This window comes from Canis lupus, chromosome 18 (genome assembly GCF_011100685.1).
Source record: "Canis lupus familiaris isolate Mischka breed German Shepherd chromosome 18, alternate assembly UU_Cfam_GSD_1.0, whole genome shotgun sequence".
Lineage (NCBI taxonomy): Eukaryota > Metazoa > Chordata > Mammalia > Carnivora > Canidae > Canis > Canis lupus.
Window position 1 is genome coordinate 28,057,543 of NC_049239.1, and position 22,923 is coordinate 28,080,465.

At 43.7% G+C, this 22,923-nt stretch overlaps 1 protein-coding gene across 6 annotated transcripts in view; it reads left to right on the forward strand.

Annotated features, from left to right (window-relative positions):
* Positions 1-15,586: 15,586 nt before the first annotated feature.
* Positions 15,587-22,923, forward strand: part of LRRC4C (leucine rich repeat containing 4C) — a 1,155,661-nt gene continuing 1,148,324 nt past the window's right edge. For 4 of the 6 annotated variants that reach the window (XM_038562992.1, XM_038562989.1, XM_038562991.1 and 1 more), the window contains exon 1: positions 15,594-15,812. The gene's annotated coding sequence lies outside the window, so the exon portion shown is untranslated. Of the gene's footprint in view, positions 15,813-22,923 lie in introns of all 6 variants that reach the window. The other 2 variants (XR_005373312.1, XM_038562990.1) reach the window with 2 other exon arrangements.

Below are 22,923 nucleotides of genomic sequence, written 5' to 3' on the forward strand. Positions count from 1 at the left end.
TCAAATGTAATTGATCAGTGCTATCCAGAGATAGGAAAATATGACTTATTCACATAACTAGAGGAGATACTTTCCTGACTTGTAGAGGGAAAAGTCCTAAACATACAGACAGACACAGAGAACTTCTAGTTATTTTTTTTTTAAGATTTTATTTATTTATTCATGAGAGGTACACAGAGACACAGGCAGAGGGAGAAGCAGGCTCCATGCAAGGAACCCTATGAGGGGCTCCATCCCGGGACCCAGGGATCATGCCCTGAGTCGAAGTCAGGAGCTCAACTGCTGAGCCACCAAGGTGTCTCAGGAACTTCTGGCTCTAATTCAAAATTTCAATCGTGAGTCCTGAGACAAGCATAAACAAATACAGATTCGCAGGCCCGTTTCAAAGACCTGGTCTCTTCTCGGTGTACATTCTTAATTTATTTAAACTCAAAATAGGCAACCAGAAAAGAACAACAAACTAGATTATCTGTCCCCTTTATCCAACAGAGATAAAAATATCTATAAATCATGAATTTCTTTTATAGAGAGATCAATAAATGGTTGATCCAGGTAGAAAAGGGAGTCTTCTGGTGACCCTATGGGAATCATGAGGAAGGATGGAGTTGAGCGTGATCTCACAATCCAGAGGGCACCATGATCCTTTGGAATTAGCCATTTCCCAGGACATGAAAGGATGGGGGAGTTTTCTTAACCATTTCTGCCTTCTAGAAGTACAGGTCCAACACTGTCGTAGCTCTTTTAGGTAGATGCTATAGTAACCCTCATATTCTAGATAAGGATACTAAGGCATAAAGAGGTTAAATCTGCTACATGGTGGAGGGGTAGGAATCAAACTTTAAAGTCTCACGCTAGCGTCCATGCTGTTAGCCAACTTCTGCACCTACTCTGTTCCCTAAGAGCTTACCACAAGGTTAAAGATGTCTTTTCCCTAGTCCATCACTATTAACCCACAGAGGAAAACCCAGTAAATATTGTTGGATGGATAAACAAAGACGAGAGTATGAGCCATCAATAGTGAAAGAAAGAAGAGAGTAAGGCAGGAAATGAACACAGTAAAATGGAGTGTGTGTGTGGGGGAAGACAAAGTAATTCCATTTTTCTGCTCCCTGGTGGTACATATTTTTCCTGCCTCTGCAATCTATAAAGGGAAAAAAGTTCTTACTTAAACCATTTTCCCCAAATTCAGTCCCAGGATTTTTTAAAAAAACTTATTTACTTAAGTAACCTCTGCATCCGATGTGCAGCTTGACCCTGAGATCAAGAGTTGCACCCTCTTCCACCCAAGTCAGCCCTGCACCCTGTCCTGGGAAATTTTTTAATAATTTAGGGACATACATTAATTACCCCTGAAAATGGAGAATGTAAATAATCTGATATTGTTACTAACAAAAACTAGAGAGCATTGACCAAGTTGGGAGTTTAACCACCTATCTTCCTATCAATAACTACTTGGTATAACTATATCTTTCTTGATTTGAGTCTCATTAAAGGCAGACATTCTATCACATTTTATCTCTGCATCTTCATCACTTTACAATAGCCCCTGAGACATAGTAGATAACCAATAAAATGTTTAATCGAATAGAAAAAAAAATACTTTGTGAAATTACCTCTCCTTTTCAAATAGGAGGAAAGGAGAATTAATTCCAGTTAATATGATGTAAGTATAACCAAAATAGACTGACAAAATGATATGTTTGTTATTACTTCCCAGATAAAATTTGCAGTGACTTGCAGTTTGGAGTCAGAATTTATATTTTATCCTATAACCCATATAACACATAATAAACACACATACATGTACATAGGAGTCAGACTGAATAGAGCTGATAAAATATCTTGATACTGTTGATCCCAACCATTTTCATATTGACAGATTATTGTACACTGAACAGAATTCCGAGATAGTTTTTAGCTAAATTTTGAAAAAAACAAACAATAGAACTATTAAATATTGGGTTTATTGTTATGATTAACATGTTAATTGAAAAATTTCAAGTAACTATTCAAATAACTATTCTTAATTATTTTTGATATAGTGGGATGACCTAATTATTTCTAACCCTAGTCCTTGTCTAGGCTATCCATTGTGCCAGTATTTATTAGTCAGTTCCTTCAGATCTCCTCAGATGTAGTTGAAAATATTTTAAGGTTATTCTTACAACTTATTTCAGTGTGAAAATAGTTCTCTTAATAAAATAGTTTGCATGTTATTTCTTCTCATAATAGTAGTAATATTTATATTTTTTTGGGAGTGGTATTTATAAAGCTTTTGTACATATCATTATGTTTGACTGTTACCATAAGCTTGTGATACAAATAGTTCATTATGACTGTTTGGCTTTTGATAAGGGTGTGTGTGTGTGTGTGTGTGTGTGTGTGTGTGTGGTGGGGTTGGGGGAGAGAGCTCACCTAGTATCTATGTCTCACAGTTACTAAGTCTTAGAAACGTGACTCCTAGTTCAATGATCATATTAATATAATAACCCAGTTGGCTTATACTCATACTTCTGCAAAGCTACAAATTAAGAAACCAGCTAGGGATTATTCTGGTAGAAAAACATATCTATGACTTGAAGAAATGATGTTATTTGTGACAGACAAAGGCTTAGTTGTCTAAACCTGTTGGGGGTCGGGGTGTGTGTGCATCTTCCCTCTGATTTTCTAAAAATTAAAACCCAAACTATTAAAACCACGTATTCTAACCTGCGACATTTTTGCTCATTCTGAAATGGTTCCCAGAAGCAATAATGTCCTTAGAATTCCTTGGTCACCTGTATCACAAACAATTCTAAATACTTTATACTCTTCTATTAGAAATTATTAACCAACATTTTGATGAGAAAAATTTAGAAGCACTGAGAAGTGGCAATCACAACACCAAAGATTGATATTGAAGAATGTATTTTGACAATAATCAGCTTTTGGGGTTTAGTTTTTAAATGGATCTTTTGGAATAAGCTGAGAACAAATAGTTGCCTAGCTAACAGGGACAAAGGAAAAGCAGACAAAAGGTGTTCCAAATTGTTTTCCACAGCCACACCACTGGTTGAGCATGGTAGTCACAGAGGAGACTTTTTCTACTCATCATTGACCAAAGCGCAGTTCTTTTTTTGGTGACTAAGTACGATCTTCCTCACTTTATGATAGGGTTCCATCCCCATTAAACCATCTCATAAATTGAAAATGCATTTAATACATTGTAATCTACAGACCATTACAGCTTAGCCCAGCCTACCTTAAGCGTTCTTAGAACACTTACATTAGCCTACAGTTGGACAAAAACATCTAACACGATGGGTGTTTTTAAGTAAAGTGTTGAATTTCATGTAATTAATGGAATACTGTATTGAAGGTGAAAAACAGCATGATTTTCAGGTATGGGATGGTTGTCAGTACATTGATTGTTTACCCTTATGGTCTTGTGGCTAACTGGGAGCTGTGGCTCCCTGACGCTGACCGACGTCATGAGAGAGGTTCAGGCTGCGTATCACTGACCCAGGAAAAGATCCAAGTTCAAAATTCAGAGCGTGGTTTCTACTGAATATATATTGGTTTTGCTCCATCTGAAGTTAAAAAAATTAAGTTGAGCCATTGTAAGTTGAGGACTGTCTTTACAGACCTTGAGTTACTCAAGCTATCACAGGGTCTTTTCATAAACACTAGTTTTGAAGTGGAAAGATGTGGACAGAACGTTATAATGCACCTATTCTTCTGGAAACTGCTCTTGAAGGAGGATGACTGAATGAGCATGACCAGAGTACTGAGGACCATCCCCTGTGGGTGGTGATGGTTACATACAAGGAGAAAGAGTCTGTATTTACATAGGTGCGTACAAGAGTTTGTGCATGAATGTGCACAGATGCAATTCAACCTTCTTGAGTTAGAAGACAGCATTTCCTTCTTAACAGGTTTTTCTAAATTCTAAAGTTTAGTGTTAGCGTCTATATCTTAATCAGCCAACACGACAGTGCTATTTGAATTATTACGAAAAGAGCCAGAAGCATATTCACATTGTAAGTACTACTTTTTATCGAATATACTGAAATGGTTATGATACTAATGGCCAGAAGTTTGCCCCTCACGCCAGGTGCCACAATGTCAATCTATGCTGCATTAAAATCTATGCCGAATTAGGAGTAAATTTAGGATAATCTCTGAGAAACATCAGACTCCCTGGTTAGGATTATTATCCTTTAATGCCAAAACCCTGTGAAAAATCCCCTCAGAGCCTTGATGAGGGTAGTGAGAAGGGGGTTCATGAGGTTCATTACCTACTTTTGGTTCTTTTGGCCAAAGGTCTAAATTAAATCAAGTTAAACGGCTTGCCTTCTTTTTTTCTTATGGTGAGGAAAAGCTACAAAAAGAAACCCCATGGAAAGGAGTACCAAGAAAAAGCATGTTTCTCACTAAGGCCTTAAAAGATACAAATTTAAGACAACCACCGAAAGCCTGGAGTGAGGCGAGGAGAAATCTATCTGTTGTCAAGCAAGAAACATCATCCCAAGATGAATCTAAAGTGGAATAGAAATCCAAAGACAGAAAGTTATGAGATACTCCATACATATGTACATATGCTCCAAACTGTAGCATCATAATTAGTTTCCTGGATTCAAGTACATATAATTTTCCCCCTTGGGGAGAAGTAAAGGCAAAGACACCTGGATTCTAGTAGTTGGAGGAAGTTCTTAAAAAATTTTTTGGGTCTAATTCAAGGCTTAATTATTCCTTAGATCCAGTGTTCCTTTGCTCCTAGGTGTGTATTCTCATTGAAGTAGTTCAATTCACAATAGAATCCTGAAACATTCTAATACTGACTTCTTGTAAATGTTGCCTTCTAAAGAAATGTTTTATATCTTAAAAGTTAGAAATAGCTTTTTTAGGTGTCGGTATTTGTTCTCAAAGCTGCTGGAGCTTTTCTTATAGTTAATCATCACCTTTATACTCTCTCTCTTTTGGAAGAAAAGTAGCAGGCCACTTTACCAATTGGGCTTTGTAAGAAATAAAGGGGATATGGAATATACAGGAGTATATGCCTAATAGCTGATCTCCTACTCAGCGATGCTTGCAAGATGAAAGAGTAACAGGCAAACGTCTAGTTTCATTAGAAGCATGAGTATACAGATTCCTTGGTAAAGGGTGTGGTCATCATTAGCCGTGTAACCAACTATTTATGGCTCTCTGTATTCCATGAATGTGGTGGAATGGTGCTTCTCCACCACTTCAAAGTTAGGTGTGGTAATATAATTTGTTTTTTTATAAACAGAATATGGGTGGAAGTAATATGTGTCACTTGTTGGCAGAAACTTTTGAAGACAGTGTGTTATTGGCCATATTTTTCTTGTGAATTTAAAGGTATAAAATCACCTGTCAAGGGGAAGTTTTTGTCAGCTGAGCCTTTGAGCGATTACAGTAAGATGTGCCCTTCCTCCAACCTGCAGAGTATACACTGTGTGAGCAAGGATTTTGGGGGTGCTGTTTGGCTGGAGTTTGTTACCACAGTGTAACCTAGTTTACCCTGACCGATGGGAAGAGGGGATAATCTAAAAACTTTTCTCCGTACAACACTACAAATAAACGACGATATAAACTATGGACTTTGGGAGATAACGATGTAACACCGTAGGTTCATCAACTATAACAAACGTAGCAATCTGGGGAAAGATGCTGATAATGCAGTGGTTATGCATGTGTGTGTGTGGTGAGGTGTATGGGAATTCCTGTAAATTTCCCTCCATTTTGCCATGAACCTTAAATGGGTCTAAACAAAAATTAAAGTATTAAAACAATATAAGTTGTCTCTAAATGGGTCTAAACAAAACAATATAAGTTGTCTCTGGTACCCAGCATCATGTTAAGTTGGCGAAGTTCTTGAAAGCAATTTCTGGAGGACAAAGTACTTGCTTTGGACATCTGTCCACAATCAACAATAAGCCAGGTCAGTGACCTTTTTCAGGTTTTGACTTTACACATCACATAACAGAGACAGAGTGTGGAAAAGAGTAAACGACAAACTAGCTAATGATGAGTTTTAGTTGATGGAGCCAGCCTTGCTCCTGATGTAGGTCCTTTGTTTCTGCACTTTGTTCTGCTTGGAATGTATTTCTGCCAGATGTTTGCACGGCTGACTTTTCATCATTCATATATCCACTCACATGTCACCCTCGAGAGTAGATTTGTTGACAGCCTTATCAAAAATAGTTCCCTGTCCCATCATTGTCTATCATATAAATCTTTTATTTTCTTCACAGCTCTTAAACCATCTAAGGTATTTCTACATATGCTTGTTTACTGGTTTATTGGCTATAAGATGCTAATAAAATAGAGGTTCCATAATCACAAATATGCTGTCTGTCGGGTTCATTACTGTGTTTCCAGACCAAAGAATGGTGATTGGTATAAAACAGGTTATGAAATAACTTTGTGTTTGAATAGGTAATTAGAGACATCTACTTCTGACCAAACCAGAGTAAGAGGGAATGGATCTTCCTTAATCCTTCCCTAAAGCAACCTGGAGAAAATATTGAAAGAATATTGGACAACAGTAATCACCGGATGGTCATCCCTGAGGACAGGGAAACAAATGAAAGAAGTCCTACCAGTTTTCTGGCATACTGCATAGAGAGTTTCCAGGCCATATCATAGGTAGGGGGGCCCAGGTGGGGCCCAGCAGTCTCCCTGGGTTGAAGAAATAGAGGCTATCCCATCTAGAATTCATAGGGCAGAGTGTCAAAGAACTGCACTCTACAGAGTGAGAAAGAGCTGTAGATCTGCAGAAGGTCCATATTGTTTTTCAACAGAAAACTGATCAGAACATGCGGGTGAGGGACTGCTAATACCAGAGCCACATGGAAGGGGGAGGTGATCAATCTCCAAGGCTTGCACAGGGCCAGGAGCATTTTATGTTCCCACCAGTCAGAGTGAGAAAAATCCCATAAACAGGGACCACCAATTAAACAGGAGGGCATTGCCTTGATAGGGGGGAAACATGATCCTTAGACTAAAGGTTCCTGTGGTCCTGCCTGACAAGATGATGAAAAAACTATAAACTCAAGCTTCTTCTAAATAACTGTGTTCCAGAACAAATGTCAGGAACAGTTGAAAAAAAAAAATCATTCTCCAGGAAGATCAAATTAAAAATCCCGGACATACTATCAAAATTACTAGGTAGGCATGGAAATAGTAACCCACAACCTATAGTGAAGGGGAAACTGGGAAACTCAACCAGTCGAAACCAATCTGAATTAGAAATAATTCAAATAGGGGGCACCTGGGTGGTTCAGTCAGTTAAGCATCTGCCTTTGGCTCAGGTCATGATCCCAGGGTCCTGGGATCAACCCTCGCATCGGGCTCCCTGCTCCGGAGGGAGTCTGCTGCTTCCTCTGCTCCTCTCTCTGCTTGTGCTCTGTCTCTCTAATAAATAAATAAAATCTTTATAAAAAAAAAGAGAAAGAATTCAGATGGAAGACTTAAGTGGATAAGATATTAACTATATAGTTTTGAATTATATTTTATATTTTTAATTAAAGATAAACATGTGAAGGAGAGCTGTGGAAGATATACAAAAAGACCCAAAATGAACTTCCATAAATGAAAACTATAATATCTGAGATAAAAGAGCATACTATATGGGACTAATAGTATATAGGAGAAAATATTAGTGTACTTGCAGACTTAGCAATAGAAACTAAGTGAAACAAAAAACCTTGAAGGATGGAGAAAATTAACAGGGTGTTGGTGAGATGCAAGACAGCATCAAGTAGCAAGCTACCTAATATTCATGAAAATTGGTATCATTAAAAGGGGTGGGGACACAAAAACTATGCAGAAATGCCTAAGATTTTTCCAATGTTGATGAAAACCAGAAACTCACAGATTCAAGAAGCTTAGTGAAACCTAAGTTTCTGAAGAAAACTACAATAAACTACACCACAGTCAAATTACTTAAAATAAAAATAAAGATTAATTTAAAAAAATCTAAATGTCACCAGACTGAAAAGGACCATTATGCACAAAGGGACAATAATGGTAGACTTGTTTTGAAATAATGAAGGTAAGAAAACAATGGATCAAAATTTTTTTAAGATTTTATTTATTTATTTATGTATTAGAGAGAGCGTGCAAGTGCAGGGAGAGACAAAAGCAGACTCTGTGCTGAGCAGGGAGCCTGAGTTGGGGCTCGGTCTTGTGACCCCTGATATCATGACCTGAGCTGAAATCAAGTCTGACGCCTAACCAACTGAGCCACCCCGGTGCCCCTCAGATAGTTTTTTAGACATACAAAAGCTAAAATAATTCATCATAAGTGGCTCCAAAATACATTAAAGAAGTGTTTCCAGCAGAAAAATGATACCAGATAGAAACGTGTAACTACACACATAAATAAAAGCACTGGTGAGAATGGTAATTAGGACGTACATACATAAATATGTTTTTTTTTAATTTTAAAGTCATATTGCACAATCAATTGACTTTAAAGAAATATAATATCAATTTATTGTTGGGTTTATAACAGGGTGATAGTTAATATATGATAGCAATAGCACACAGTCCAGAAGAGAGGAAAGTAATGTATATTGTTATGTATTTGTAGTATAGATGAAATGGGGTCATATTACTTGATGGGTCTAACTTAAAGGTATATACTGTAAATTATAAAGCAACTGAAGAACTTTCTCAGAAAGAAAAAAAGGTAAAATAAAACAAATTTAGAAAATAAACCAAGTGAGATAAAATGAAATTATTAAAAATATTAAATGCAGAAGAAGCTAGAAAAAGAAGAAAATGGGAAAGTGGCAAATATGTAAAGCAGAAGTGGCAAGATAGATTTTAAGTGAATCTTATCAATAATTCCAATTAATTTAAATGGTTCAACTATCTCTAATTAAAAGTTAGATATTGGGCAGCCCTGGTGGTGCAGCGGTTTGGCGCCGCCTGCAGCCTGGGGTGTGATCCTGGAGACCCGGATCGAGTCCCACATCGGGCTCCCTACATGGAGCCTGCTTCTCCCTCTGCCTGTGTCTCTGCCTCTCTCTCTCTCTGTGTCTATGAATGAATAAATAAAATCTTAAAAAATAAAATAAAAACCTTTAAAAAAATAAAAGTCAGATATTGTCAGATTGGATGGAAAAAGCAAGACACAAGTATATCTCACGAGAGGAAAACTGAGTTATATATAAAGACAATCCTAAGTGTGAAAGGATGCAAAAGGTGATATACCACTAATACTAATCCAAAAAAACTGAAATGGCTATATTGATGCCAGATTAAAACACACTTTATAGAAAACAACAATAAAGGATAAAGAGAGTCATTGCATAGAGATAAAGGGTTAATTCATCAGACGACATATTAAATCTTCAACCTGTATTTATAGGGACAGAGCTTCAAAATGCACAAAGCAAAAACAGATAAAATTGGTAAGTACATCCATCATTACAGTGAAGAATTTCAACAGTAGAAAAAGTAGGACAGGATCCCTAAGAGCAGAGACAAACTGAATAACGTCATCCAACAACTTGTCCTAATTGACGCTTACGGAGCATTTCACCCAACAATGGAAGAACCTGCTCGCTCTTAAGAGCACACGACCATTTACCGAAGGAGGCCATAAAGCAAGCTCCTAAGTTTCACAGGATTCAAATCAAACAAGAAATGTCCTCCGATCACAATGGAATTAATATTAGAAATCAATAAAAAGACATCTGGAAAATCACCCCCCCCCCCCCCAGTACTTGTAAGTTATGTAACGCATCAATAAACCACGGGGTAAAAACTATTTTGAAAACAATGGAAAATGAAACACACATGTCAGATTTGTAGAACGCAGCCTAGGAGGTTTTTAGAGGCAAATGTATGGCATTGCGTGAGAAAATAATCATCTCACAACAGTGGCCTCTCTGTGAAGCAGAAAAACAAGAGCAAATGAAACGCAAAGTACATAGAAGAAAAGCAGTAAAGCGCAGAAATTGGTGAAATTAAAAACAAAGCTAGAAAATCAGTTGAACAAAGAGCTGGCTTTTTGAGAGGATCAATAAAATTGATAAACTTCTAGCCAGACTGATATATTAAAAAAAAAATAAACGCACAAATTTCTGACATGAGGAATGAGAAAGGGGATCACTATAGACCCAGATATTAAAGGACAAAAGGCATTATTATGAATTAGTCAATAGCTAAGACAGGAGTAGTTTAATTACACCACAAATAATAGTCAATCTACACACAGGCTATTGTGAGTTTATTTAAGGCTGGAGTTGAAAGGAAGAGCCATGATCAAGGACATACTGAGTTGTTTCATCCAACATATTTTCGTTAACAACAATGACAAATTACCTAGGACCAGGGATTTGAAAGGAGCTGTGTTAGACTTTCTCCTGGGGGTGGGGGGTAAAAAGACAAAGAAAGGTCCTTCAAAGATGCAGGTCATGCATGTAAAATAATAAAGCATAAGTCTTCCATGATATGGGTCAAATAACTCTTCTTAAGTTGACAAGAGGGAGGAATTACAAAGGTCCAAGCAGACCTCATGGAGAATTTTGATCCTAATGGCTCGGCATTTTTGCCAGACTTACCTAAGAGTACAGTTTCTGGGTGTAACTAAGAAGGCCAAATAAGTTGAGAAACATATCCAAAGCTTTTTTTTTTTTTTTTCATATCCAAAGCTTAATCACTGGTTGAAATATTTTAAATAAAAGAACCAAGCTAATTTCAAGATGTAATTCATAAAAATTTAAAGAAGATGCAATAATAGAATATAATCTTTTCAGCTAATAAACTAATTCAGAATCCTTGGTGTTTTTTGTTTTAGATTTTATTTATTTATTCATGAGAGAGGCAGAGACACAGGCAGAGGGAGAAGCAGGCTCCATGCAGGGAGCCCGTCGTGGGACTCGATCCCGGGACTCCAGGGTCACGCCCTGGGCCAAAGCCAGATGCTCAACCGCTGAGCCCCCCAGGTGTCCCAAATCCTTGGTTTATAGACAGACAGACTTTCCAACGGGCTAAGGAGGGAACAGATACTCCATTAGGTTCTTGTTCTGTGTTATGGCATGTGACGTGGAGAACGAACGCAAGCGTGGAGACGTGCTGTAAATAAACCATGTTTAGTGGGAAAGCCGACACTGAAGCTTTCCCATAAGAATTCTAAGAGGGATTTGCTCACGGTGATGCTGGTGGCCTCCTCCCGTACTCAGTATTGACTCCCAGGAAATAAAACCTATCCAAATTAAAGGCCTACATTTATCTCCTGTTGACGGTAGTTGTTGTTGACTCACTATCCCAGACCAATTCTGGGAGTTTGGAGTTTTCCAATTTAGGATTTAGGCGCGTTTCCTCCCCTTTAATCCAAATACACTGAAAGTCCCAGAGGACTGGGACCCTTCTTAAATGTTCACGTATTCTAATACGAACCTCTCCTGGGAGAGAAGCCTGCTCTCGCAGTATCACAAGAAGAGCCCGCAGGTGCCTGCCCTCCTGCAGCTCACACCAACCACTTGTCGGGTTCCCGAAATACACCACCTTTCAGGCTTGATTAGGGGCCACTGCTGATACTAAGCCTCCTCGGAGGGAGGGAGGAACAAATTTAACTTTCAACAGAAATCAGATGTCAAAGAAACCTGCCGTCAGCTTCCGTATAAATATCCAAGCCAGTCTGGATTTTCAGGATGCTGGAGGAAGAAGAACAGCGGGCAGGCCGTGAGCTCTTTAATTGTAGGACTCCCTCATTTTTGATCTGATACATTCCTTCAAGAGACCCAGGAAGAGGTGTCTGTGACTGGTGGCCTGTGGTTGTGGGAGGAGGTCATGGAGGACATGTGGACCCAAGAGGTGAATGTGGGCCATCTGAGGCTTCCCCAATGCGCCCCCCTCCTCCCCATCCTGGGAATATCCCATGGCCCGTAGTCCCCACAGCTGTAGCCACCTCGAGGACGGAGCCTTGAGGGAGCGGTGGGTGTTGAGAGCACCTGCATAGTCTACACACCCGAACCCAAGGAAGGCCTCTATATAGGCCCTAGGACCCTGGCCCTCGGGCATGGGGATCCACTCCTCTGGCTGCTAAGTCCCTCTGCTTGTGAACCCCGCCACCTACCATGCTGGCGTGGCCTGCCCCTTTCTCGGGTCCCTCCTCTCCCTCTGTGCTCATTGTGTTTAGGGGGCCAGGGCGGGGTTTCGCCCAGGAGACCCCTGTGGTGTCCAAAGAACAGCAGTCGCATTTTTGGTATTTGTTTTCTATGGCAAAGTAGTTTATTCAATACATCACGGTCGTTCAGTGAAATGCCATATCTAGACACCCACTTACAAATGATAATCTGATGTAGTCTTTCGTGGAATCGCTAATTTAGGAACTATCCTCATTTCCTGGGGTCTTTTCTTGCATCGTTAAGCATTTTCATGTGAGTGCTTGGTGGTGTTCTGTTGGCTTCACAGCAAGTCTTGATGGGGAAGCTGTAAGCGGTCTTCGGGTTTTCTTTCTAAATATGCTGTTCCAGTCAAAGTGATCTCAGACAATTAATCAGGGAAGCAATTTCTCTGTTTTCATGAGCCTTGGAGCACATGGATGATTGCAGAAATGTGTTTGTGTGTATAATAAACTTTAGAAAGTGGCCCAGAGTTACTCAACAGTACATTTACAAAAACAAGATCAAAATAACTATCCGTAAAAGCACATTTACAAACAAATAGCTCAACGTCGAAAGAATCGGTTAAATGGAGCTACTGGTTGTATCGGTGGCTCACGAAGGCACAAGCATCGGCTGTGTAAGGCCCGCGTCGTACTTCTAGGTCACTTAGTATGTGTCAGGAAATATGCCAAGCACGTAATAAATATTCATTCATTCCAGTCCCCACAATAATCCCATTAGGTAAGGAAGGACGTCCAGATTGCAAGTGAAAGGGAAAAATGAAGAAGAGAAAGGAAGGGAGGGAGAGAGTGGGAGGCAGTCCTGGAGACTAACCGCCTGCCACTAGGAAGAACTGAAACTTGAACCGGGGTCTGCCTGGACTCCAGGGCCCAAACTTTTAAAACCACCTTTTACCGGCATCTGGGCCAGTTAAGGCTGGGATTTGGTGGGCACTAACGATCGCCTCCAGATAAATAAAGGCTAAGATGATGTGCCGGTGTGTTAAAAGGCCTTTTACCCCGTGGCATGCCTGGAATTGTTGATCGACCATAATTTTTCATGCACTCTCCATGCTGGGTTTTTAATGCTCCACTCCCAAACACGAACAGCTCTTTTATAATGTTGTTCATAAGGTGTGATCAAGGTGAAACGGAGCTACCGTTCTTACGTGGAAAACTTGAACACTTTTTTATGTTGACTTTTCATGACCAAATTGACTTCCTCCCACTGATCTGGGGCGAAGTTAAATCTGGTAGTTGCTCTACATTGAACAAGGAGATCTTCAGAGGCTACATTTTATTAAAAAAAAAAAAATCCTAACTCCTAGAGATAACGTTAGCGGCAAATCAGATGCTAGGGCCCTAGTACATGCGATTCTCCTTTCTGATATCTGTAGCTGATGACTTTGAGTTTGTAAGATAGTGATTTGAGAGTGACATTTGGGGGCAAACACAAGTTGCCCTCCACGTTCTTATCGGTACCTCTAAGTATCACAAAACTCTAGCATTTAAGGTTGATTTTATACTTTTGATGAAATTAGATGCAATGTTTGCAGGTGTTGGTAGCCATCTCTTACCTGCACCCTCGTTTGTGACATCTGCTGACGGTTCCTGGTATTGCGGGGCTTTCTCCAACTGCCCAGGACTCACCTATTCAGGTGATACACACTTAATTCACCTTAAGGAACTTAGTGAGCATCCTTGGCTAAAGAAGAAGTACTGGGATAGGAGACCCAATGCTAGAAGGGAAATTGGAGTCCTCCAGAGGCTGAGGGATTATTCACATCACCTGTTCATGTATTTTATTTTTATCATTGCTTGGCATTAAAAAGAGATATCCTACATTTTCCCCCCTCTAAACCCCAAACTCATTCCATGGAAGGATATCCTATAGAGTGATATTTACTATTAGCAGTCGCCAACCAGTCCCCCTAATGATGTAATGTCACTCAGACATTCTCCACAATGTGACAGTTAGTTATGTGATTAAAAAAAAAAAAAAAGCTGTGCATGAGAGTAAAACTGTTTATTTGCAGGATAGAGTCTAAATCCATATTAAAAATGGACAAGCCGAACCCAGGTCCCTGCGCACATTGGTGGAGGCTGCAAAGCAGCACGCAGGAACCAACCCTTCCGTATTCCCCGGAGCCCAGGTGTCCCTAGTCCCATCAGTCAAATTCGGATACTTGTTGCCAGCTCCCCCTGAGGTTCAGGGGCCAGAGCTGGATTCTTGAAATGGTTTTGCACGTCCGCTGAGCAGCCAGGCCCGCAGCGCCTTACAGTTCTGCCTTGGTCTCCTTGGAGCCTATTGATAAAGCTAATTTGTCTCCCTGGACATTTCCCCCTCCTCTCGCCTGCCTTCGGGTGCCAGCTCCAGGCTTCTGAACCAGTAGCCCCCGCCCCCTCCTTTTTTTTTTTTTTTTTTTAATTCCAAACAGAATAGTGCCCTGGGCCGCGCCACTGCGGGACTGGGGGGATCCGGATCCGGATCCTGCAGGTGCAGCCCTTCCCCGCAGGCCGCGCTGCCTCCCGGGCCCTGGCGCCCAAGGCCCCCGAGGCGCACACGCGCACACACGCGCGTATACACGGGCACACGTGTGCACACACACACACGTGCACACGCGCGCGCACGTGCACACGCGCGCGCACATACACACGTGGGCACGCGCACACACGCCCGCGCACGCGCGCACAGCCCCGGGAGGCGCGCGCCGGCGGTCCTGGCCGCCCGGAGGAATCGGTGGCCGCCACCTTATTAGTATTCTTGCTCCGCGAGTGTCGCCTGCGGCCTGAGCGGCGGAGCGGCTGCGGGCGCAGCGCATCCCGCCGCCCGCATCCCTCCCGCAGCGCATCCCGCCGCCCGCATCCCTCTAGTAGCTCATCCTGCATCCCCTCCCGCAGCGCATCCCGCCGCCCGCATCCCCCCCGCAGCGCATCCCGCCGCCTGCATCCGTCTCGTAGCTCATCCTGCATCCCATCCCGCATCCCTCTCGCAGCGCATCCCGCCGCCCGCCGCGCATCCCTCCTCCCTCCTCCCTCCCGCGCATCCCTCCTCCCTCCTTCTCCCTCCTCCCTCCCGCGCATCCCTCCTCCCTCCTCCGTCCCTCCGTCCCTCCTCCTCCCTCCTCCCTCCCGCAGCCCCGAGCCGGGCCACCCGCGAGCACACGCCTCCGCCGCCGCTCCCGCTGCGGACCCGCGGGGAGGGGAGGGGAGGGGAGGGGGGCCCCCGGGATCCGGAGCTTCGGGCCCTGGGCCGCCGCCGGAGCGCCCTGGGAGGCCCCGGAGCCCTTCCCTCCAGCCGCCGCGGCGCGTCCCCCGGGGGCGCGGGTGTCGGGAGCGCGGCCCGGGGCAGGTGCGCCCCCCACCCCCACCCCCCGCAGGAGCCTGGGCCGCGCGCATCGGCCCCCGGGGCGCACCTGCCGCCCACCCCCCCCCCCCCCCGCGCCGGAGGACTTTCGGGCTTACTTTTTTGGCGGAGTCTCTTGGACGCGGTTTTGCCGGAAGATCAGATAAATGGAACCTTTGAAAACTGCATGTTTCTCCTCCTCGGCGACTTGACACGGGGAAGAAGGAAGGAGCGTAGCGCGGGAGGAGCGGGCGATCCCCGAGGCCCCGGGGAGGTGAGTCCGGGACCCCGGCCTGGGCTCCAGCCCGGCCGCTGCCTCCGAAATCCAGGTGCAGCTTCCAGGTGCGTTCCCAGAGCCTGGGATGCTCCCGGGACCTCAGTGTGCGGCATGTGGGGCTATTTTCATGCCAAGGAGATAATTTCCCTGGGCGTCCCCCTCCCCCCATCCCTCTTCCTCTTATTTATCTGACATTCGCGCAGTGAATTCTGCTTCTGTGAAATCTGGAGGAAAAAAAAAGGAAAAAAAAATGATTCTAGCCTTCTCTGTCCCTGAAATACTCTCTAAATTTTAAGGGGGAAACAAATCAGGAAAGCAACTGGCAGCGGCTCTGAGTGAGAGCAAAGTGTGTCTGCTCAGACACCGAGGGAAGGGGTCGGGGTGTAATCTGGACTCTTAGGATAACTTAATAGTAGACTTCCCCCTCCCTCCCATGGCACTTTTTTTTTTTATTTTATTTATTTTATTTTATTTTATTTTATTTTATTTTATTTTATTTATTTTTTCTGGAAGAGTTCGTCTGCTCTGGAGAGTCGCAAATGTGTGGAATACAGAGAAGCTGCTGCAACAGCTCTTAATTGGAACAAATGAGAACAAAGTGGAAATTGTTCAGTGTTTGGAGCCTGCTTTTTTTTGTTTGTTTGTTTTTGTTTTTTGTTTTCTTCTTGCACTGATTCTCTTGCGGTTGCATGTCATCAACCTTCCCGAAAGCTCCCTCCCCTGATGGAGGCCGGTGTCTCTCTGTTTGGGAAGCTCCCCTTCCCCTACGTGGTCCCCCAGGGAATGGGGTGCACTTGCAAACTGCTCCTGAGGGTCCACCCTTGGCTGTGAGGCACGCAGGCGGCCTTAGGGATGCAGGTGACCTAGTCCAGCCTTTTGCCCGCTCCGTCCCCTTAGTGTTTCCAGGCGGTTAGCTGTCCCTCTCCCGCCCCTTTCCTCTTTCCTTCAAAGTAAACCGCAGAGTGTTTTACCAATTTCCATCCCGAGGTGACTTAATTAAAGCAAAGTAGCATTTCACTGTGTTAGCATCTGTGCTCCTGGGGTGTAGTTTTCTCTCTTCCCTGGCATCACTTAGCTTCTCCCACGAAGGGAGAATCATTTGTAAATAGATTTCTAAAATGCTGAGCTTCCCCCCCCCCCCCACCAGAAGCAAAAGGGCTTCTATTCAGTCCTCAGTCGTGCATCTGGATGGGTGACCCTAAAAGGAAGGTGGCATCTCATGGAATGTCGGCCAGCTCTGCTGGTGTGAAGGCTGTCACGGAAGAGCTGACAGGTACCCTAAGTGGGCAGCTGAGCTGAGCGCGCCCGAGGTGTTTCTCCAAGTGTGGGTGTCTGCGTGTAGGTGGAGGAATGATGCAAACTGTAGCATGAGCCTTCTTCAGAGACCGTCGGGGTCAGAGATTTAGTGGGGCCTCCGACTTGAGAGGCCACAGGCTCATACTCCAGACATGAAGACTCTTTTCTCTAAAAAAGAGCCCCCCCCCAACTCTGGAACTAAAAAGAAAGAAAGAAAAACCCCTTTAGAGATGAGCTGATACCCTGGTCTTATCCTGGACTGTGCCCTCTGTCCCTCTGACGTTTTTGCAGAGTGGTAGGAAAGAAGCCCTTTACGGAGGCCAGGGTTAGGAGAGGCCCCCCGCCCCCCAGCTGGCACTTCCCCCCTCACTGCTCTTGGTGCAGGTGCCCCGGGAAACCGGCTCCAGCAGTAGCCTGTGCGATCTGTGGGTCCTGCCCACTATTTCTGCTCAGGATATTTTCATCTGGCACTAGCAGCCCCAGTCACATTTCCTTTCTCAGAGAGGGGACTTTTTCCTTTTTAAATGACTTGAGACCCGGGAGAAACTGCAACTAAAATCTCATTTTCTTTGTGGAGCAAACAACCTGGGACTTGTGGAACCTGAAGGCAGGTGTCAGACGTGTGCCCAAAAGGCAGAGTGCAGCGCCCTGATGCTCCAGCACAGGGGGTGGGGGTGGGGGTGCGGGGGCGGGGGGGGGGGGGGGGGGGGGGGGGACTGTGCACTGGGGTCGGGAGTGCCCCACACTCCACCCGGACCAGCACCATTCCTTACGTTGGGCAGCTCCCCACGACCATGCAGCTTTGGGTATCAGGTCCCAGGTGCAGAGGACAGCATGTGACGTCTTCTGTTCCGTGTGGGGACTGACTGCTCTGAAGAAGGGGAAGCCCCGTGGAAATGTCCTTCTGGAAGTTGGCAGATTAATGCCTCTTCTTATGGAGGCTGTGTAATGCGGACTACTCCCCTCCCGTTCACATTCACACCCCGGGTGGGTGTGTTTAGACTCGGGGTGTTGGTTTAAGGAAAAGATTAATTGCAGATTATTCTCAGCACCGTCCTGAAAATAACGATAGCGTCTTGGCTTTTGTGTATTTGAGATTTAGTTAATTGTAATGAGTGAATCTTCTAGCGATAGCAACACTTTCATTATCGCTTCTTTTAGGCTAATAATAGAAGTGGGGTGCTAGCCAACTCAGGGTTTGCTGATTACAGCTCCCGCAGTGGGTAAAGCACCTCCGTGGTAGGTCAAGGTTTCCTGACGGGGTTTGAGCAGCAGTAACGTTGCATCTTTATTAGCAGAGGTAAGCAAGCAGCTTTCAATCAGAATAGGATCCAGATCTATTGCTTTCTTCCTTGTTTTCTGGTTTTCTTTTGTGAATTTTTTTTTTTTTTTTTTTTTTTTTTTTTAGGTTTATCAGGATTTGTTTTCTTAGTTTGGAAAAGAAACGGGAGGGAGGGAACTTTTTGCATCAGTACAGGTAACCTACCAGAGCTGCCAGAGAAAAGGCTGGAGTTTCCTACAAAGAATATATGCAGAGTTATTTATTTATTTATTTATTTATTTATTTATTTATGTAAAAGAATCAATTAGTAAAGGGATGCCTTGAGTTTGTTTATTTGGGGGAGAAAGAGGAAATCCCAGTTCCTTCTCTATTTAGTTCCAGTCAGTTGGCCAGCCTTTCCGTGGGTCTTTGCTCAAGTGAGCCAACCAGGCCCAACATTCTCCAGTGTGTTTCTGTGTTTTTAAGACCCAGGGCACTTAACACATGAATGGCTCTTTCCTTCTGTAACAAACGGAGCTGACAGCTGGAAAGTCAGCCACTGAGAACCTTTAAAGGAAGCCAGAAAACTCACCCAGTAAACTGAAGAGCAAAAGGGGGAGCTCTTGGAGCTCTAGCCCTGGAGGTGGGTGAGGACCAGGCGGGCTGGACTTGAAGTTTTGATTGCTGAGTCATTACAACAGCCTGGAGCTGTGTGTTAGCTCCAGGAACTGAGGCTGACATTGGGGCTCCTGCTAATAGAATGGGCTCCGGCACCAGCCCTCAGCAGAAAATGCAGACCCTCCTTGGGATGGAGAAGATCTAGTCTCCAAGGACAGATGCGTGCTTGTGTATTCTTGCTATTGCTCTTCGTCGCTTAAAAAACATCTTCTCGGGGCTCCTGCATTGAACTGCCAAGGAAAAGATGGGTTAATCAAACTGCAACTACAACAGGGGCTTTGCAATGGGCTGAATCAATCCACTTAATGATCTGAATCCCCGCTGGGGACCGCTTAATAGTCACAGGTGAAATGGGGGTTGTGTGGAGACTCCGGTTAGAATCGGGAGAAGGAGAGCCTTGGATTGAAAATTCAGTGTCAGTCAAACGTGGGCAGTGCTGCTTGCTGGTCAGTAAGTCACTCAAAGTCTCGGAACTCTGCTGCCTTCCTACGTAGGTTAGCAATAAACATCCTTAACTTGTCGTGAGGATTATGATGAAATATTTTTTTAAGATGTATTGATTGATTGATTGATTGATTGATTTATGAGAGAGAGAGAGAGAGAGAGAGAGAGGCAGAGACACAGGAGGAGGGAGAAGCAGGCTCCATGCAGGGAGCCCGACGCTGGACTCGATCCCAGGACTCCAGGATTGTGCCCTGGGCCAAAGGCAGGTGCTAAACCGCTGAGCCACCCGGGGATCCCCGATTATGATGAAATATTATGGAATAAAGGACCGTAATCACCCATTGCCGTGGACATAGAAGGCATTGCGGTGATGATGACTTCAACAAAATAGTTTCTTTTGTGTGATCTTTCAATTGATTAAGCAGAGCTGGTCTTCATGATGGGTGATCGATATTTGTGGTGCTAAAATTGGTGTGTTTCCCAAGTGTGTTGACTGTACCTCATCCGGTAATTTCTGTGGGACACTCTCGGTTGTGGGTTTGTGTATGTGTGCACGCACGTGCATATGAGCTTGTATCCGTGTGCAAGTGATTGACCAGCCTATAGGAGGTATAACTTTAGATTCATGAGAAACAGAGAATGTGTCCAGAAGGGACAAAAAAAGATTTTTGGGCAGTTAGCCTTTTCTGGGGGAATACACAAATTAGTACGGGGTTTGTGGATTTTTAGAAAACTCCTGTCCATAGTGAGGCCGTTGACTGGAATTTGAGTTAAACTTGGAAATTATATCAATAGGATATTTATTTACTTTCAATAGGATAACATAGTCCATGATGAAGATTGTCACACTGAATTTGGGGGACGGATAGACTAGGATCAAAGGACTGAGTTAGAGATCATTAGGATAAGAAAATGTGATGCACCCCGGGTTTGGAGTCAGACAGACTCAGGGTGAGTTATCTAATCTCTTTGATCCTCAGTTATCCAGTCTGTAACCATAGGGACAATCAGCCCATCAAAGGGTCTCTGTGATGCATGAATAAATGAGCGTATATGCCCTTGACCCTTGAATCATGTGCGGATTAGGCACACCGCCCTTCAGGCAGTAGAAAAATCTCATAACTTTTGACTCCTCCCAAAACTTAACAGCCTCCTGTTGACCAGAAACCTTACTGAGAACATAACCAATTAACATAGATTTTGTAATATGCATTAATATACTTCTTACAACAGAGTTGGCTAGAAGAAAAGAGCAGGTTTATAAGAAAATCCTGGGGAAGGTGTATTTGCTGCACTAAAACATCCGCGTGCGAGTGGACCCGTACAGTTCAAACCTACGTACGTACAGTACTTGGTAAAATCCTTAACGCTGAACTGGAACTCTGTAGGTAGTTCACATATATTGTCTCTCTCTTCTTCATCTGGCTTAAGGACTGGAAGACCACTCTATCGAGCGCGCTTATGTGACTTACGTGGGTAGGCAAAAGCCCCAAATGTAATCTGAGAGCTAAGTAAAATTGGAGAGGGAAAGCTATATTTCTGTAAAATTAGCTCATTTCATGTACCATGATTTCATCAGATCCTTTCTCAGAGCAACCAGAGTGCCCTTTCCAGATGTCACCTCACTTACGCTCAGAACTTCCAAAACGATACTGAATGTAAGTAGCGAGAATCACGTGCACCCGTCCATATGTGGTTGCAGAAACACAATTCGCATGTCAGCAAGCGGTGTTAACATGGCTCTTTAACTAACATCTCGTTCTGTTCACAGTCAATGAGAGGATGCATATTTATTACACACCTCCCAGGTACAAGCACTGTGATCGCTGCTGTGGGGAGTATGGGAGGCCTCCCTGGGCCCAGGCTTCTTTGCTGCAATTCCTGCACTTGGATGGGGCAACGCTGCAATCTCAGGGCTGTCCCCTGGAATTTGGGCTCCGAAGTTAAACAGGATTAGGATCCCCCTGCAAGAAGATGACCTATGTGGGGCTGTGTCATTGTGTGTGACCTTTATTTAGTTCAAGTACATATTGCAGCAGATGTAAAAATCCTTGCTCCTGTTGGAGCTGAGCTGAGCTGTCAGTGATGAGTTCAATTCTGCTTTGCCAACTAACTGTGCACGGCTGGTACCACTTGACCTAGGTATTTCTGTTCTGCAAAGTCAGCCTTTCCCTATGCACGGAGGCAGCAGGGTTTTGTCCTTCAGGTTGTGGGTTTTTCTATCCTTATAGCGAATGGATCGAGATTGTTTTATGGCTTGCAGAGAAGGGAGACAAGAAGCATGTTTCCTGCATTTTTAAGGCCCCGTTTCTTAAAATCCAAATCTAGTAGCATTAGAAAGGGATGAAGGATGTCAGCTGGTCGAAATAGTAAATGCAAGTTTACAGGCCTCCACCACAGCCTCGGGCATCGGGATTTGTGGTTAAGGCAGTGCACCGAACTAAATAAATTCCTCGAGTAATGTGCTGTAGGTGCACACGTTGAGGGGACGTCATAAATTATAGCTAATTCTCTCATAGTCAACAAATCTATGTGCCAGACACTGTGCTCGGTAGGCTGTATTATTTATACCTCTCAAAAAAAGGTACGATAACCTTCCCATATTACAGATGAAGCAAAAAGCGATTCATTCCTTTGCCTAAAATTCTGACTTCAAAACTTTGTATACTCTTGTACACATAAGGACACTCTCTCTATATATACCATGTTGTGTTTCTTTTCTTTTCTTTTTTTTTCTCAATGTTTAGATTGAAAACCCAATGTTTCTTCACATAAATTCTTGACCATGGACAGTCAAGAAGTAAGCCTTCTCTTAATGCAACTCAGATTATCCTGTTGTCCTCATAGGGCTCGCTCTATCCGAGGAAAGATGTGGTCTCTGTCCCTAAAGCACCTCTGAAGGGTCATCTCCGTAACCAATGGCTTGCTGATAGGAGTAAATCATCAGTGCTTTGAGGTAGAGCCCGCCTTCGACAATGGCCCAAATCTCATGGGAACGTTTGGTATCCTGTGCCGCGTCGGCCATTGGTGATGACAAAAGTACCTAGAGTCCCCGGGTGTGGGACGAAGAAGTGCGCATCCTCGGGACCATCAAATCAGAAGTAGCGTTGGGCAATATCTGCAGAATGCACGTGATGGGCAGGGTCTCGCCCCTTTGGGTATGTTTGTACCTTTTTTCCTTGTCTTACCTTGTGTGGTTGTTGTAAAACGATAAAGAGAAATAATATTTCTAAGGGACCAAGAACAGAGACTGGAATTTCGTTGGTGTCTGATAAAAGATATATCATAATATTCACTTCCTTACCATGGTTAGCAGTACTCCGATGGTCTGAGAATCTCAGCTTGCGGATGAACTTTGTGCCCCGCCGTGCCCGAGGCTATACAAATGGTTACCTCACACGGGGGAACAGAAGAGTGAGCATCCAGCTCTGTGGGGCCACGACAGCACGACTGAGAGGAGGAACATTACCCTGCAGCCGCATTGGTGTCGGTGGGCG